Genomic DNA, 17,674 nt, shown 5'->3' with positions numbered 1-17,674 from the left:
ACGTTCCTCCTATATAAGTAAGCCCGAAGCCCGATATATTCGGACCGGATTTAGATTGTTACGCTTACTTCTACCCTTATAAGGTCGCGGTATAGGAGGTAGTTATGTCTCTAGAAGGTTCGTAGGGCTAGGGGGCCTATTCTCGCTAGCGGGTTACTATTCTATTCCTGTTCCTATAGGTAGCCGGCTACCTACTCTACGAGGCTCTAGGACTTTCTCTTATTCCCCTTCCTTTCCCGGGTTCTTCGTCCCTCCTCCTCCCTCGCTAGCTACTCCGGCGTTCCTTATATTTTCCTAAAACCCGTAAGTCGTCCCGCTTTTAACACCTCCTTACGTACGGTCCTATATATAGCCGGCTATATCTCTATACGATTCGTGCTGTCTTATCGTAGATAGTTTACTATACTAGGTACCCTATCGTCTTTACCGTATATTAGATCCTTATCCCTTAGATATAGTAACGGATAGGTAGTGTCCCGGTCTCTATCTCGGCTACTCTCGTCGGTATAGTCTTATACGCTCCGAGAATTCTTCTTAAGTTGCCTACTTAGGTTCGATTAAGAGGCTGTTCGATCCGTCGCGGTACTAGCTTATCGACTCCCCCTATACTCTAGATTTATACCCCGTAAAGTATCGCTAGTCGAACGATTACTTTATATATTATTCTTACTTTGTCGAAGGTCGCCCCCTACGTTGACTTAGTAAGACGTGTTATTAATGCCTCGTTTACTTATACTCTATTCTAGGCCTTCTTAATCTATAGGTTCTAGCTTAGCTTCGGGTCTAGCTAGATTTCTAGTACTCGGAGTTCGGGGAAGGGCTTCGTCTCGTATCCCTAGATTATTATAGTTACCTATATATTATAGTAGGTCCTCGCTTTACTAAAGTAGATCAGCTAGTATTTCTCTAGGGCAAAACGGACGCCGTAGCGTCTAGCCTAGTCCTCGTATACTCTATATCTCTCCGTAAGTAGTCTATAGTTTTCCTCCGTTATCGCGGATCAGGCTAGGATGTTTATGTCGTCTACGAAGCCTAACGCTAAAGTCTAAGGTAACGTAAGTAAGGGGATGAGGTCGGCTATAAAGATTAGGAATAAGATCGGGGATAGCGTAGATCCTTAGGGGATTCCGGTCTCTATATATATCCTATCAGATTTATACCTCCCGAGGACTATTCTTATAGTCCTCTCTTTAAGGAAGGAGTATATAAATTTCGTGGCCTATACGGGGACTCCCTTCTATCGGAGTATATAGAGTAGTCTTTTATAGTAGACGTTATCGAATACTCCGGAGATGTCTAGGGAGAGTAGCGATGCTATTCTATTCCGTCTATAGTACTAGAGGGTTTAGATCTATTCGGTTATTAGTTCTATTACCGTAAGGGTTAAGCGGTTACTTCTCCCTCCTATCTATATCTCCGGGAGGATGTTGTTCCCCTCGACTAGTAGTATAAGTCTCTAGGCTACTACCTTCTCTAGGATCTTCCCTACTATATTTAGGAGCGTAATCGGTCGATATAACTTAAGCCTATTATAGTCTTCCTTCTATAGCTTCCGGATAAGTACTATTAGGGACTCTCTATACGGCTTCGGATAGTAGCCTTTCCGTAGATAAGTAGTAAAGAGCTTAGCTAGGCTCGGGGCGATTTCCTCTTTATATTCCTTTAGTAGGAGGTTTAGGATTTTATCGGGCCCTAGGGCCTTTCTTCCCTTAAGCTATCCTATTACGGCCTTAACCTCGCCTAGCTAGACTGTCTAGTATATGTCTAGTAGTTCCGGGTACGACGTGCCTACTATATCCGTTAGGTCCGCGTCGACTTATATTAAGAAGAAGTAGTCCGTAAACGCCTTCGCTTTTACCTCCGGCGTTAACCTTAGCGTCCCCGTTATATCTACTATAGGCGAGAGGTAAGGCGTCTTCTCTGTCCCTCTAGCTCTCGCCTACCTCGCTAGTCGCTATATCTAGTTAGGATTCTCTATTACGAGCCCTACCGTCGTTCTCTAGTCTAGCTATCTGTCCCGACGTATCTAGGCTTTCTTAGCTTAGCTAGCCCTTTAGTATACGTCCTATATTACTTATATATACTCCTTCGTCTACTATCGTCTAGCCCTCCTCGCCTCCTTTACCCTTTCCGCGTACGCTAGGGTCTAGAATAGCTTCTGTCTTTAAGAAGGTCGAATGTAGGGTATATACTAACGAGCTACCTCCTATACGACTGTCGTTATCCGTTCGGCTTCTTTGTCGAGCTCGGCTTCTTGTTCTACTTCTATTCCTACTTCTAGTCCCGTATTTGCTCTATTATCGTATAGTCGTACCGCTAGTTCACCTCGGATTTCTTCCTACGGGGCCTTCTTCTAGTTTAGGCGTAGCTCCGCTATAGGTTCCTCCTCGACTCCTACCTCGATTATTATCTAGATCGGGATATAGTCTAATCCTACTTCGAGTAAGAGGTTCGGGTAGCACTTGTCTAGTCTCGTTACTAGCTCTCTCGAGAGGAAGTATAGGTCAATCGTACTTACGCTTAATCTCGCCTTCTACGTCTCTATACCCTTTAGGGTCGCTAGTTCTATATCGCGGCTCGCGGTAATTTCTAGTAACTTACCTCCTAGGTATACGTATAGGGGGGTAAAGTCTAGACCCTATTACGGGTAGTGAAGGTTAAAGTCGCCTACTAGGACTTAGTATATATCCCCTTATTTAAGTATCCGGTCTAGCGTAGCTAGGATTCCTAGGTCTCTACTCGTTCGCCCTTATAGGGGAGGGTTATAGACGTTATAGATTCGGACGGTTCCCTAGCCTATTGCTATTTCGATTGTTGTTATGTCCCCCTAGTAGCCCTCCGGCTATAGTACGACCTTCTATACTTCTATACTAATAGCCTTACTTACGTAGGTATATATTCTTAGGGTGTGTCCTATGCCCCTACCGATTACCGTATAGTATCGTTAGTCGTTATAGGTTGCCGGTTTGCTTATATATAGGTTAGTCTAAGGTTCCTATAGCGCTATAACGTAGTGCTATTAGTAGTCGAGTTCTTATAGAAAGTAGAGTTAGACCTTATCTCTACTTTTGTTAACGTTATACTATATAATAGTAAGGTTGTCCTATACTACTATTACGGGTTAGCTAGGATAATGTCTATAGGGGTGCTCCGGGCTTAGGTAGTACCTACGGTTATCGTATCTTCCTCTTAGGTTAGTAGGCCTTCGGCCGGTAGGGGTGTTCTAAAAATCCGTATCTGTCCTATCTCGTTTACTACCCTATTTAGCCCCCTTAGCCGTCCTGGCGGCGGGTGCGTACTTAGTAGGGTGCCTCTTATTACCTCCTCCGTTCTCTTTCTTTTTACCGCCTTAAAGCCTTTATATTAAGCGCTACCTTACTACGGGGTAGAGTACCTCGCTAGGGTCGTTATTTATACTTAGTTAGCCTTCCCTTTCGCGGCGATCCGGGTTAGGCATTGGCTCGAGTACGCCGGGTATTTCCGGCTATAGTATACGTACCTTACTTCTTCTCGTAGGCATTACTTTCCCTAGTATAGGCCTACGTAGTATAGGTACTTCGGGGTCTTCTCCGTACATTTCGGGGCGATATGTCCGTACTATTAGTAGTTGAAGCATTAGAGTACTCTATAGCTACTCTAGTAGGTTTCCGTATTAAGCCGTTCGTAGTTCTAGTATAGTCCTTTATCTAGGACTAGGTTTGCTTATTCCGTATTTACTATCTAGACGATTAACGAGGAGTAAATCTTTATTAGTTCGACGCTTCTATATAGCTAGACGGCCTTAGAGAAGCGTACTCCTAGGGATATACTCTAGTTCTATATTTATAGCTAGGGGAGGTCGTTTTCGACCTTAAAGGTTCTAGGGACCCCGTAGGCTATTACTATAAATTGTTAGTAGGAGACCTTCGCTAACTTTACTACTTTAGTTATCTATTCCTTATACGTCTCGAGTCTTTATCGGTCTGTCTCCTATACGGTAAAAAGCCTTACTACCCCCCTTAGCTCTACCTTTGCTCCTACGATCTCCTTCTGGCCGATTCTATCTACGAGCTCCTTACTCGTAAGGCCCTCGAGTTCCCTTTTCTCCTCCGGGTCGGTAACGTAGACTCGGATCGCGTTATTAGTCCTCTAGGGCTAGGCCGGGTAGTGTCCCGCGGCGATTATAGCCTACGTAGGGTTCTTCTATTATATTACGTACTATATAGTCTAGTAGATCGTTCTTAGGGTCTAGTGTTCGAGTGCCTTAAGTATACTAAGGAGCTACGCGATTATATTTTTATATACTCGGGCTAGGTGTTCGTTTTTGTCTAGTATTACCTAGGCTTCTTTATATAATTCTATCTACGCGGAGGGGCCGGGGGCGGCTAGGATTTGTTATACTTTTCCTAGGCCCTTAGCTTATTATCGTTAGCCGTTGTCTTACTATTACTAGATTAGTTATTAGCTTAGCTACTAATAGGTTAGTTACTACTAGCTAGGTTCCTATATCGCGTCCCCGTTTATAGAGATTTAGGTATCCCTCGCGAGCTGCCTAATACTCGCGAGTTAGGCTTAGGATCTAGTCTCTATGTCGCTACCCTTTAGCTACGGCTAAGGTTAGAAGTTACCTAAATAGGTAATTTACCTCCGCGGCTCCGTAATTTTAGGGTCCTATCGGATAGGAGGTAGATTCCTGTTTTCTAGTCGCTTTCCGTAGCAATTACGCGACCGCTAGTATAGGCGCGCTACTCTTGTTCTCGTTAGGTAATAGCCTTAATAGGCGCTTTTAAATAGTACGTCGTACGAGGCCCTTAGACCGTACCGTTAGTTAATAAGAGATATAACAGATCAATACCTATATATAGTAATAGCTAAGAGAGACACCTATACGCGTATATATATAACTAACGTATAGAAAGTATATAGTATATACTAGTACTATAACTAGTATATAAGGTAGAAAAGCAAACGTACTTACCCTCTCTAATACTAGCGCCTCCTCTAAGTTTATTAACCTAAGATTCGTTTACGTAAACAAAGTCCCTACCTTTAAGCTAGAAAGGCTAAGACGCCTACGTATAGCTAACGGAGCGGCTAGACGACTGCTTAAAGTAGTACTAATAGACGTTACTATCGTTAGCTATACTAGTTAAGAGCTATACTACGTTACTAACCTTAATAAGTACGACCTAGTACTAGGTATCTCCTAGCTCGAAGAATACGGCCCTTCGTATAGCTTTAAACACAAGACACTTAGCTTCGACAAGCCTACCTACTACTAATATTATTACTAGAACGGTATGCCTTATACGATAATAATAGAAGGTAGTAAGCCTAAGGCGCCGAAACTAGTACTACCCGAGCTAGAACCCGATATTTATTTTATTAGCCCGGACGCCTATTATCGTATAGCGAAGTAAGCCTAGAAGCGATAAGACTAGCTAGACGCCGATAAGCTCTTCGTACTATAGCCGGAGGATTTCGACGACGAGGAGTATACCTCTGCCTTCGCTATAGCGCTAGATAATTTAGAAATCTTTATAAATAGGAACAAGGTATAGGACCCGAAGGCCAAGCTACCGCCCAAATATTACGACCTAGCTAATGCCTTTAGGTATAAGAGCGAGTTTAAGCTACCTAAGTATAGCCCGTCCGACTATATGATCAACTTGAAACTAGGATTAGAAGGGTAGCGACCCTATAAGAAGGCCTTTAGTATAAACCCGGATTAGCTAGTAGTCGTTAAGAAATTTATTAATAATAGTATAGCTAACGGTACGGTCGAACTATCTAAATTAGACATGTCGTCTTCCGTATTAATTATTAAAAAGCTAGGAGGTAGGCTCCGCGTCTACGCCGACTACCGCGCCCTAAATACTATTATAGTTAAGGACCGATACCTAATACCTCTATTAAGGGAGACACTTAAGCGAGTTTCTAAGGCCAAGTAGTTTACTAAGCTTAATATCGTCGCCGTATTTAACAATATACGTATCCGTAAGGGGGACGGATAGATAACCGCCTTTATTACTAGGTACGGATTATACTAGTTCAAGGTCCTTCCGTTCGGCCTCTATAATAGCCCTAGTAGTTAGTAGCGTAACATTAACGACATCCTCCGAGAATTACTAGACGACTTTGCTATAGTATACCTCGATAACGTCCTAATTTATACGGACGGCCCCTTAAATAATTCTAGAGCTTACGTATAAAAGGTCCTATATAGACTACGGGATATAGGGCTACTAGTAGATATCGACAAGTGTGAATTTCACGTCAAACGGATCAAATACCTAGGCCTTATTATTACGACGGAGGGCGTTAAGATAGACCCTATAAAGATTGAAGCTATTATAAACTAGGAGGTGCCTCGTAACGTTAAGGACGTTCTTACGTTCCTTAGCTTCACTAGATTCTATAGGAAGTTTATCTACGCCTTCTCTGAAGTAACCGCGTGCCTTATAGACCTTACGAAGTTAGGTAAAAAGAGCAAAGTCGACGGTAAGGTAGTTAAGAAGCTAACCTTTATATAGACCTAATAGTACGATATAGCCTTTAAGGAACTTAAGTAGCGCTTTAGCTAAGTAGGTATACTAGCCTATTATTAACTAGGCAAGTAGATTTAGGTAGAAACAGACTCTAGCGACTAGGTTAATATAGGGGTACTATTATTGATAATTAACGGCGGCCTTAGACCCGTAGCGTTCTACTCGAAGAAGCTTAGTCCGTAAGAATATAACTACGACATTTCCGACAAAGAGCTACTAGCTATCGTTAAGGCGTTCGAGGAATAGTAACCGGAACTTATCGGCGCTATAGACAATAAACTAGTTCGGGTACTTACCGATTACCGTAATCTTAAGTACTTTATAACTACTAAGTAGCTTAACCGGCGCTAGACACGCTAGGCTAAGTTCCTATCCTAGTTTAACTTTAAGATTACCTATCGCCCGGGCGCCTAAGGAACGAAACTAGATAGTCTTACCCGTCGCTCTTAGGATATACCGGCGGGAGTAGACAATACTAGAACGTAGTATAAATAGTAGACTATTCTAAAACTCTATAACCTAGACATTATTACTTAGTTTGCTATATAAGTATAGGAAGACCTACTAATAAACTACTAAGTACTATTAATTTGCGACTCGGACGATAAATAAGAAGACTACTATACTAGCGATATTACTACCCCCCGGTAAATAATCCGCCCCGCCTAGCGAGACGTAATATAGCCGTTACTCGAACTAAACAACGCCGAGGTACGTAGTAACGTCGACTCGGAACTAGATAGTAGAGTCCTAGTCGAAGAGATGCCTAGTAACGAGCAACCTATCGAAGGAAGTATAGAGCCGTTAGACGAACCTACGCTACTAGAGGAACGGGAGCAAACGGAGTTATATAAAGAAAAACTATATATAGAAGTATATAATAGCCGGTCTATAACGATACGTATACTTAAACTAAAGTCCGATCTCTAGTAGAGAATCGCTAACGTATAGCTATAATAATAGAACAATCGCCGCGTTAGATTAAAAAATTATCGCGGATCGACTATACGTCGACAAAGCCTTATATATCCTAGCCTTTTAGAACCTCCGTACCCGGATAGTACGTAAATACTATAATAGTAGAGTAGCTAGCTACTAAGGTATAGCGAGGACTTTTAATCTACTATAACGGTAAAACCTCTTCTAGCCTAGTATAGTAAGTAACGTCGTAAGATACGTACGATACTACCTAATATATAGGCGCTCGACTCTATTAAGACTAATAAAGTAAGGCACCCTATCCCTATACTATACGCCCGGTTACGAATAGAAGTATATCGTAGTAGACTTTATCGTTAACCTACCCGCTAGTAAAGATCCCGATACTAGACTAATCTATAAACATATTATAATAGTTACCGATATACTAACTAAACGCGTACGGCTACTCCCTACTAATAAGTTAAACGCTAAGCACGCCGCTACCTTGTTCTATAAGTATATATTCCCCGTATACGGCCTACCGGAGATAGTCGTAAGCGATAGAGGTACGTATATAAGGGCGCGCGTACTATAGGGTCCGAACGAGATAGTTGTTATTCTACAAAGCTACGAAAGAGGAGCGCGAGGCGCGGCGAAGTTATAAAGTAAAGCTAAGCCGCGCTAACCCGCTACGGAAGGTCCGCGGTTTAGCCGGGCCGACGTAGCTATAGTAAGGGGTCGCGGGCTACCCGTAATAGTACACCCCCTCCCAAAATACGCCTTAGTCCTCTAAGCGTTATCTACCTTATAAGGCTTCTTACCTATCGAGCTCTATAATCGCGCGAATACCTAATTATCCTCTAGTGCCCTATCGTTATCCGATAACATCGCATTCGCTCTATTAAGACTATCCTCGACCGGCTTCTTTCGAGAAACATATTGCCTAGTTAGCTAGCTTACCCTAGACCTAAGTCTGTCTTTAGCTAGTACTCGCGGATAATCCTTATAACTAAAGTTAGGTATTATTATAGGCTCTATAGGCTCTACTCGAGTATCGAATATATACGGAGTAGATTCTATTAGAGGTAAGGCTCGAGGCGACTTATTCGTAACGGTGTCTTTCGGAATAACCCTAATCGTGTTAAGCCCGAGCATCTTAGTAGCTAGTAGGGACTAGTTAGATAGAGCTACGAAGCCTATAGGCGTAGACAACTCCGGCCGGTTATAGTAAAAGTCTATAATAGCGGCGGCTACGTGTTTAAGTATATCCTCTATAGGTTACTAGGTCTTACTATCCTCCTCGTTCTAATATCTAGCCTATTTCACCTTATACTATATATCTACCTTACGCTTATGCCCCTTCTTTACCTTACTTACCCGCTTACGGGTCTATATATTAAGGATCTTTTCTACCTCGTATATATACGTAGGTACTACTACTATATCGGCTACTATATTAGCCTCGGTAGTATTAGGTTCGATAGTTACCGGTAGTAGCGGCGCTAGATACTACCCTTTAAGTAGTAGGAAATCGGGGTAGTCGGCTCGTTATAGTAGTAAGGTATAGAAGTAGTTATTAAGTCCTACTAGAGCGTCTAATAGTTTTAGTCGATAAGAGAGTCTAGCCGGCATAACTTCCGTAATCTAGTAAGGGCCGGTATATCTCCTATCTAGCTTCTTAGATAGTCGAGTCGTACGGATGTTCTTAGTACTAAGATATACCTAATCACCTACCTTATAGTCTAGAGGAATACTTCGGTAGCGATTTGCTACTTCTACTTAGAGAGCTTATAACATTCGTATATTCTCTTAAAGGTGCTTATAAAGCTCGCAAATTCTACGTATAAAGGTTTCTACTGATCGCGTATCTAGTCGCTAGAGAGTAGTTAGTCCTCCCTCCTTTCTAGCGTTTAGGTCAACTCGCTCTATAAACTTAGGGTTATAGCCTAAGGTAGCGTAGAACGGCGATATACTAGTAGTCTTAGATAGGTGATTATTGATCGCGAACTAAGTAAGGCATAGCTATTCTACCTAGTTATCCTATGCCTTATTAGTAGATATACGAAGATACTGTTCTATCGCCTAGTAAGTACGTTCTAACTGTCTATTAGTTTCTAGGTAATACGAAGAACTTAGCTTACGATTTATACGGAGTATCTTATAGAGTCTCTTCTAGAAGGTAGTGACCTACTACTTACTACGGTCTAATATAATAGTGTTAGGAAACCCGCGCCGACAGAATATATATTTAAGGAAAAGCCTTGCCGTATTCTATACTATTATCGCGCTAATAGGGATCAGCTCGACTTCCTTAGTAAGCCTATTAGTAACGGTTATAATATTATTATAGACTATACCGTTAAGAGTACTTTCTAGGAGTCCGATAACGAAGTCGACTATAATGTGTTTCTAAGGCCGATCTAGAACAGGAAGTGGCTATAATAATCCTAGTAGCTAGGAGTGTAGAGATTTTGTTATACGGTAGGTACGGTAATTTGCGGTATATCTACGTACGGATCTCGCTAATTCAGGCTAGTAGAATTCACGTACTACGAGTTTATAAGTACGAGCTCGTCCTAGATAGCCTACTACTAGAGCGTCATAGTTTATCTTAATTATCCTAGTCTATAAGGCTTAGTCATTTAGTACTTATAAGCTCTAGCCGTCGTATTGATTTCGAATATATAGTAGGTCGCTATCTACTTTATAGTATACTAGGTAAATCTTCGCTCTATATAGTAGTATAGGAGTACGGTCTTTCTATAGGTCCTTAATCGCGGTCTTAAGCTCGTTATCGGTTACGTACGCCGTCGACATTCAATACTCGAGTTCGGCTTCCCGCTAACTTTTACGCGTCGCCGGTTATTTAGTAGGCGTATCTCGTTCTATAGGTATAAACTCTTTAGCTTTAGGGTTTAGCTATACTAGTTCCTCTTCTTCCGGCGTATCTTCTACTATTACCTATAGTAAGGCGATCTTAAGGAATCGCTTAGGAGGTAGCAATGTCTAATACTAATACTAGTTCCGAGGGTCGTCCACCCCCTACGGAAGGTCCTAGCTACGTCTCGTTAGGCTGTCTAGCTTTGTACCTTAAAGTCCTAGACGGTATATTATCTTGAAGTTGAACTATAACAAGAACTTAGCCTAATACGCTTGTCGCCGATTTAGCTACTTTGTCTTTATAAAGTATTCTAGGTTCTTATAGTCGGTACAAATCTTGACTAGCTATAAGTCCTTATTATCTACCTCGTAGGCGAGCTCGGGTCTCTATTCTCTAAAAGCCTTAATAATAGCTAATAGTTCCTTATTATAGATTTCATAATTACACTCCTATAGACTCAACTTCTTCGAGTAGAAGGCTATAGGATATAGTATACTATTCTCATTATACTACGAAAGCACGCCGGCGTTTATAAAATCTAAAGAATCTGTCTCTACTACTATTTCCCTACCTAGTACGTAATGTACGAGCATACCGGCTTTACTAAACGTAGCTTTCAAATTGTCAAAGGCTCGTTAGCAATCTAGTGACTATTAAATCCTTCTGTTCTTATAGTTACTTAGTCCGTCCGACTTAGTTAGGTTTATAAGAGGAGTAGCTATACGCGAAAATGCTTCGATAAACCGCCTATAGAAGTTAGCAAATCTAAGGAAGGCCTAGACATCCTTTAGGTTCTTAGGAGCTTCCTATATCTAAATACATTCGAGTTTCTCGGAGTCTATCTCGATACCGTTAGGGGTTATAATTAGCCTAAGGTACTTTACCTTCTATTAGTAGAATTCGCTTTTATCGATGTCTACTATAAGTCCTATATCGCGTAGCTTAGTAAGAACCTTCCGTACGTATTTAATATGCTCCTCTAAGGTGTTACTAAAGATAAGTACGTTATCTAGGTAGGCCGATACAAAGTCGTCTAGGTGTTCTTATAAGACCTTATTAATGTATAATTAGAACAATACTAGTCTATTATATAAGCCGAATAGCAATACTAGACACTCGTAGATGCTATATCGTGTCGTAAACGCCGTTAACCACTCGTACCCTTTAGCTATCCGTAACTTGTTAAAGGCTACTATAATGTCTAGCTTCGTAAAGTACTTCTTACCGTATATACGGTTAAGCGTCTCTTATATTAAGGGAATCGGAAACCGGTTCTTAATAGTAATTGTATTTAATCCTCTATAGTCGATATAAACACATAGCCTACCTCTAGGCTTACGTACTACTAGCACTAGTATAGGAGACTAGCTCGTCTTTTGCCCTACTTTCCGTACCTTCCCTTTAGATATTTGCTCGTCTAGCTATTTCTTGACTACCTCGTTCTCCTTCTTAGCTAGGCCGTAGGGCTTGCGGTATAGTAGCTCTTATAGACTATTAGGCTTAATGTGAATCTTATAGTCTACGCCTAGTCGGTAAGGTAGGAGTCCTTTATAATCCTTAGCTAAGAAAGCGTCCGTAATATCGTAGTATATCGGCGGCAACTTCTCCTTCGGGTTGTGATTGAACTGCTTGTTCAAGAATTAGTCTAGATTATTAGTAGCTATTACACTTAGCTTAAGCTCTCCGCCGTCGCTCTTACGCCTAGTAGGTATAATATAGAAGTACTTAGCCCTAGGCCGGTACGCGTATATCTCCTACGCGCGTTAAGAAACGCCCTAGTAGTCTACTTCTTTACCGTCTATATCTTCTAGGTTATATAATAAAACGTTTAGCTCTGCCCCTCCTACTATAAAGCTCGCTACTTCTCTAGTAAAGGGCTCTAGTCCGTACCGTACTAGTGCCTACTTCCTCTTCTCGCGGTAGTTTAGGGATTATACTATTATTGATATCTTATTCTATAGATAGTGACTAAAGTAGTAATCCGATCTAAATGCTACCTTGCCTATCTCCTAGAAGATGTTTAGGTTATACGCTATAAGCTACGGTAGGCTAAAGACGATGTCGTATTCGAGGTCGGTAACGTAGTATAACATTTACTCGTAATAATCGCTAATAAATACGTCTATAAGGGCCGTGTATATAATCTGCCGCGTAGTAGCCGTTCTATCTCCTAGTGTTAGTCGTCGGCTTTACGTCAAAGGGATTAGGGGTATTATATATTTGCGTATAAATTTCTACTTAAGAAACAGAGAGGTAGAAGTAGAATCTATAAGGCCTCGAGCCTTTCTATATTATATTATTACGGGTAATACTATATAAGGGTATATAGCTAGCTATTGCTTATCTAGTACGTATACCGATATCTTAAGCTCCTTACTATAGTCTATTACCGTCTCTTATATTCCGTGTCTCTTAATCTTATACTCTTTCTATCCTAGGAAGTTCGGGTAACCGCTATCTACTACGCTTAGGTAGCGGTCGTACCATTTCCCTACTACGGATCGGCGGCTAGGGAACTAAGGTTTACGTTCGGATTTAGCGTAGTATTACGTAGACGCGGTAGGCGATAGTCGCTATCGTACCTATATATTAGGCATTTAGGGTTAGTCGATACGTAAGAACCTATACGGTAGCGGTAGTACTTACCCTACTTCTTAAGGTCTTCGCGCTACTTACGGTTAAGCGTAGGTAGGTTCTATAGATATGTCGGTAGATCCTCCTTCTTCTTAGTACTGGCGTACTATAGTAGGCGCTATACTAAGGTACCTACTATACCGGTAGCGGTACTAGTAACTACGTTACCGTTATTCTAGTTATTCTAGCCGCTATTACCGTTCGAGTTACTATTACTACGGGGGCGCTCCTTCTACGGGTATAGTCGATCTGTCTCGTAGAAGCTCTCGTCTAGTACGGTATACTCCTCGATAACGTCTTATATACTATCTAGGCGGCGGTCGACTTCGCGGTCGCCGAAGGTCTTAATAAAGTACTTACGGTTTAGTCGGTTACGGAATAGTATAAGCTCGGTGTTATCGGTCTATAATATCTAGGCGCGCAACTTCGAGTAGCGGGTATAGAAGGCTATAAAGGTTTCGCCTTATTCTTACTTATAGGTAGTAATGTTAACTATAGCCTTAGTTCCTTTATTACGTATACTATATTAGCGTATTATCTAATCTAATAACTCTTCTCTAGTCTTAAACTCGTTAAAGGACTACTGTCTAGGTATAGGGATCCTCGGCTTAATACTTCGCTAAGGATTACCTTACGTCTACCTATATACGAAGCGTAGACTATCTATCTTAGTACGGAAGGTTACTATAGTTAGCTTTAGGAGAACACTACTATACTAGCTGTCGAAATTAGGGTCGTTATCGTTCTTAAAGTACTTAGGGTTAGGTACACTCTTACCGATCTCTATACCGCGAGTAAGGGTACGGTCAATAGTAAAGAGTTGTTCTAGAAGGTCAACTAGTAGTATCTAGGTACGGGTATTACGTATTCTTAAGTCACGACTATTATTAGGTCCTAGTCGCGGACGGTTATTACTATGTCCTCGGCTATTATTACTACGGTTATCGTCGTCTCTATCGTTATTACTACTACCGCTACCGCTACCTCTACTAGTAGCTTCGCGATACTTACGTAATAGCTACTCGAGTAAGGTCTCGCGTAGGCGGGAACGAGAGGGTCGGCGGCCTAAGCGGCCCCTACCTCCGTTCTATATAGTGTCTCCTACCTCAAGCCGAGCCTTTAGGTCATCGACTTCTTGTTATAGGGCCTAGTTCTTCGCCTTAGAATCTTGTACCTTCTTCTTCTCCTTCTCGTAGATCTTGCTAAACTACTTATATAGGTTATTAGCTTCCTTATATTTCTTCTCTAGCTCTTATAACTTAGCTAGGTCGTAATCCTTCTTACTCTTAAGATCTACTACTATTTTCTATATAACAAGCTCTTCACTTCGTAGCATCTTATAGATACGGTCGTATTCGGTATATAGCGTAGTATACTAGGTGTTCTAGAGGTCGTTAGCTCGCTCTATTATATCGAGTTGTCTACCCTTAGTAATCGCCGTATTGACTACTTATAGTACGAAGTCGTAGGTAGTCTTCGGGTGTTAGGATATAAGGGTCGTAAGGTTGTCTAGGGTAACATTCTAGTATTTAGATACGAGAATATGTTCTACCTTGTTAAGTAATAGATATACCTTGTCTAGGTTACCGCCTAGGTTCTCTTCGAGCTTGAACTCGAACAGTTCTATAAAGTCAATCTTACTACCTTCTTCTCGCTCGAAGGCCTTCTAGTAAGCTTTATTAATCTCTTATTATAGCGCGATACCGGTGTCTACTATAACCCGCCGGTTATCGTCCTATGTCTAACTCTAAGGAAAAGAGGACAGGTCGGGGAAAAGAGATATACACTACTTACTTTTTGCCCTTAGGCTTAGGTAGCGGTAGTATACCGCCGTTCGCTATTTATAAAGTCATATTATCTAGGTTCGGCCATCGAGAGAGAAGGGAATCATCGATCTCTGCGCCAAAACACGACACATTCGAAAGCTCTTATCAAGGCCATTCCAACGATATAAAAAGCAGGCCACTGCCCCTAGGACTGAGGGAGTTCTACCTCATTCAATCTGGACAGCTTGAAGCTCTCTTCACCCTGTTTCTTCAGCTCCAAACGCCGCGGAGGTGCCTAGCTACATTAGGCAACTCCTAGGCAATGGCAGCCCAGGCTACGGCACTAACGGCGCCTACGGCCCTACAGGCGAAGCCCCCCCAAGACAACTGGCAGCAACTTATAGAGGACGCAAAAAGCATGGAAACTAACGATCAGCTCCCTTACCGGTCTCTACAGGTAATGATCACTCAGCTACGCACGGCGCTTGTACTGTCGTATCACCGAGGGCAACAAGAAATGAGGACGACGTCCCAGGCGATTAGCAAGGCCACCCGGAATCAACACCCCCATAGCTGGGCATCGGTCGCGGCATCGATACCAGGCCCCCGCCCAACGCACGATGCAGTTACGATCCGCATTGCAGCAAAGGAAGACCAGGCCGAAGTTGCGAAGCTATCGAACAAGGAGCTCGCCCAACGAATCAACCAACCAGGGGTGGTCGCAGTGAACCAACAGTCCAACGGCACTCTACAGATCTATACTAGCTCTGCTACTGCTAGGAGGCACCTAGAGGCACAGCCACAGTGGGCATCTAAGGTTGCGGCATCAGCGAAGGTCTCAACGAAACAATTCACGATCCTAGTCCACGACATGCCTAAGGAGTTTGACCCAACCAACCAGGGTCACCTACGCGCTCTCCAAGAGGACAACCCGGTCACTCTTAACTCTCCAATCCAGAAGGCGACTTGGCTCCATAGGAAATGGCCAGAAGGCAAGAAGGCCTCGGCGCTAATAGTATGGCTACAAGACGCGAAATCGGCGGATCTAGCGATAGAACAAGGCCTGGTCTGGCAATACAGCCTCAAGACAGTAGAAAAGCACTCCTCATCCTTTCGTGTCCTCCAATGCTTCAAATGCCAACAGTATGGACACCAAACCTACACGTGCACAAACAAGCAGGCCTGCTCGAACTGTGCAGGAGACCATATGTCTAGGGACTGTACATCGACTACGAGACGGTGCGCGAACTGTCCGGGGCACCACCCATCGTATAGTGCGGAATGCCCACAGCGGAAACTAGCGAAAAACAAGGCAATCACAAACAGAACCGTCGCCCCAAGATTCTACGGCGACCGTGCGGCTAGCCCACACCGGAACCAACTAGCGGCGGTCGGGCACAAGCGCCCTAGGGCCGAGAACGATGTAAAGGATGCGCAGCCTAGGGCGTACGGGAGGCCACGTGCTCTGCTAGCTGCGGCGAGGGAATCTAACCAGGCCCGGCTCCCCTTTAGTACACAGCCGACAGGCGTAGACCAGGACGCACAGGGCAGTAGGACACAGGACGATACAGAGGAAATGATTGTCGATGCCGATGACTAGCCTCGACACGCTTAGCATCATCCAGTATAACGTCAACCATAGCAAGGATATAGTCCAGAACCATTTCCTACACGAGGCGGACCCGCGCGTCCACCACGTCCTTGCAATCCAGGAGCCATGGATTAACCCGCACCATAAGAGACCAACGACCTGCAAGTCACCAGGCTACACGACATGCCTACGAGGCGACGGCAGACCCCGCACGTGCTTCTATGTCAGCAAGGACATACTGGAATCCGACTGGGAGGTAGTGTACTACGCAGACGAAGAAGGCGGGGGCGATATTACCTCCCTCCACGTGGGTAGTACCTGGATACACAACCTATACATGCAACCGCCAGCCTCGAGGTCTAGCCGCGACCTAGGGGTCTGCAGACACCTAGACAGTGCGCTCAAGAGACAAGGGTGCCACATCGTAGTAGGAGACTTCAACATACACCACCCTTCCTGGGAAAGCCTTATGCAGCCGCACCCTATAGCCGACGAAGTACTCGACTTGATGGCGAGCAACGCAATTGCCCTCAATACCCCGAAGGACCTGGGCACCTGGAAGAGAGGGGGACTCCAAGGCACGATCGACCTCTCCTGGATCTCAGATAGTCACTACCACACGGTAACCTACTGTGGGATCGAACATGAACTCGAGGCGTCGTCAGACCACATGCCAGTCAGGACCTCTATTGCGACACAGATACAACGCACACCAGCGAGAACCCCTAAGCCAAACTGGGGAAAGGCCCACTGGGCCAACATCCAGGCGTACCTCGATGACTCCAAGAGGCTAGTCCAGATCGCGCAGCAGCAATACAACAGTAAAGACGAGATAGACGAAGCAGTCCAGGGGTTGACAGACGAAATAAGAAAAGCGACCTCACTTCACGTTCCGCTTGCCCAACCAACGACATGGTCCAAACCATACTGGACGCCGGAGTGCACTGCGGTAGTAAGAGAAGCAAGGAGAGCCCGCCGGGTGTGGACGAGCAGCCATAGCGAGGAGGCCTGGAACGTATACAGGGAGGCATGCCAACAGAAGAAAGCCATAATACGGAGGGAGAAAGCAGTCGGCTGGAGGGCCACAGTGGAAGAAATCGCCGGCAAGCCAGAGAGGATGTGGAAGCTAGCGAAATGGGCCCGACAGGACCCTACACAGGGCCCCTCCTTCTCTATCCCAGCGCTACAATCGCCTAGTGGCCCGGTTAGCGACCCCGAGGCCAAGGCGCGTCTACTGGCTAGCAAGTTCTTCCCACCCCCAGTCGAGGCTGATCTAAGCGACATAAACAGCTCTACTCCCCTAGCCCCTAGCATCGCGGTCCAACAGGAGGTGTCCGAGGGAGAAGTTACCGCT

The sequence above is a fragment of the Fulvia fulva genome, chromosome 6, assembly GCF_020509005.1.
Source record: "Fulvia fulva chromosome 6, complete sequence".
NCBI lineage: Eukaryota > Fungi > Ascomycota > Dothideomycetes > Mycosphaerellales > Mycosphaerellaceae > Fulvia > Fulvia fulva.
This window is presented reverse-complemented; position numbering follows the sequence as displayed.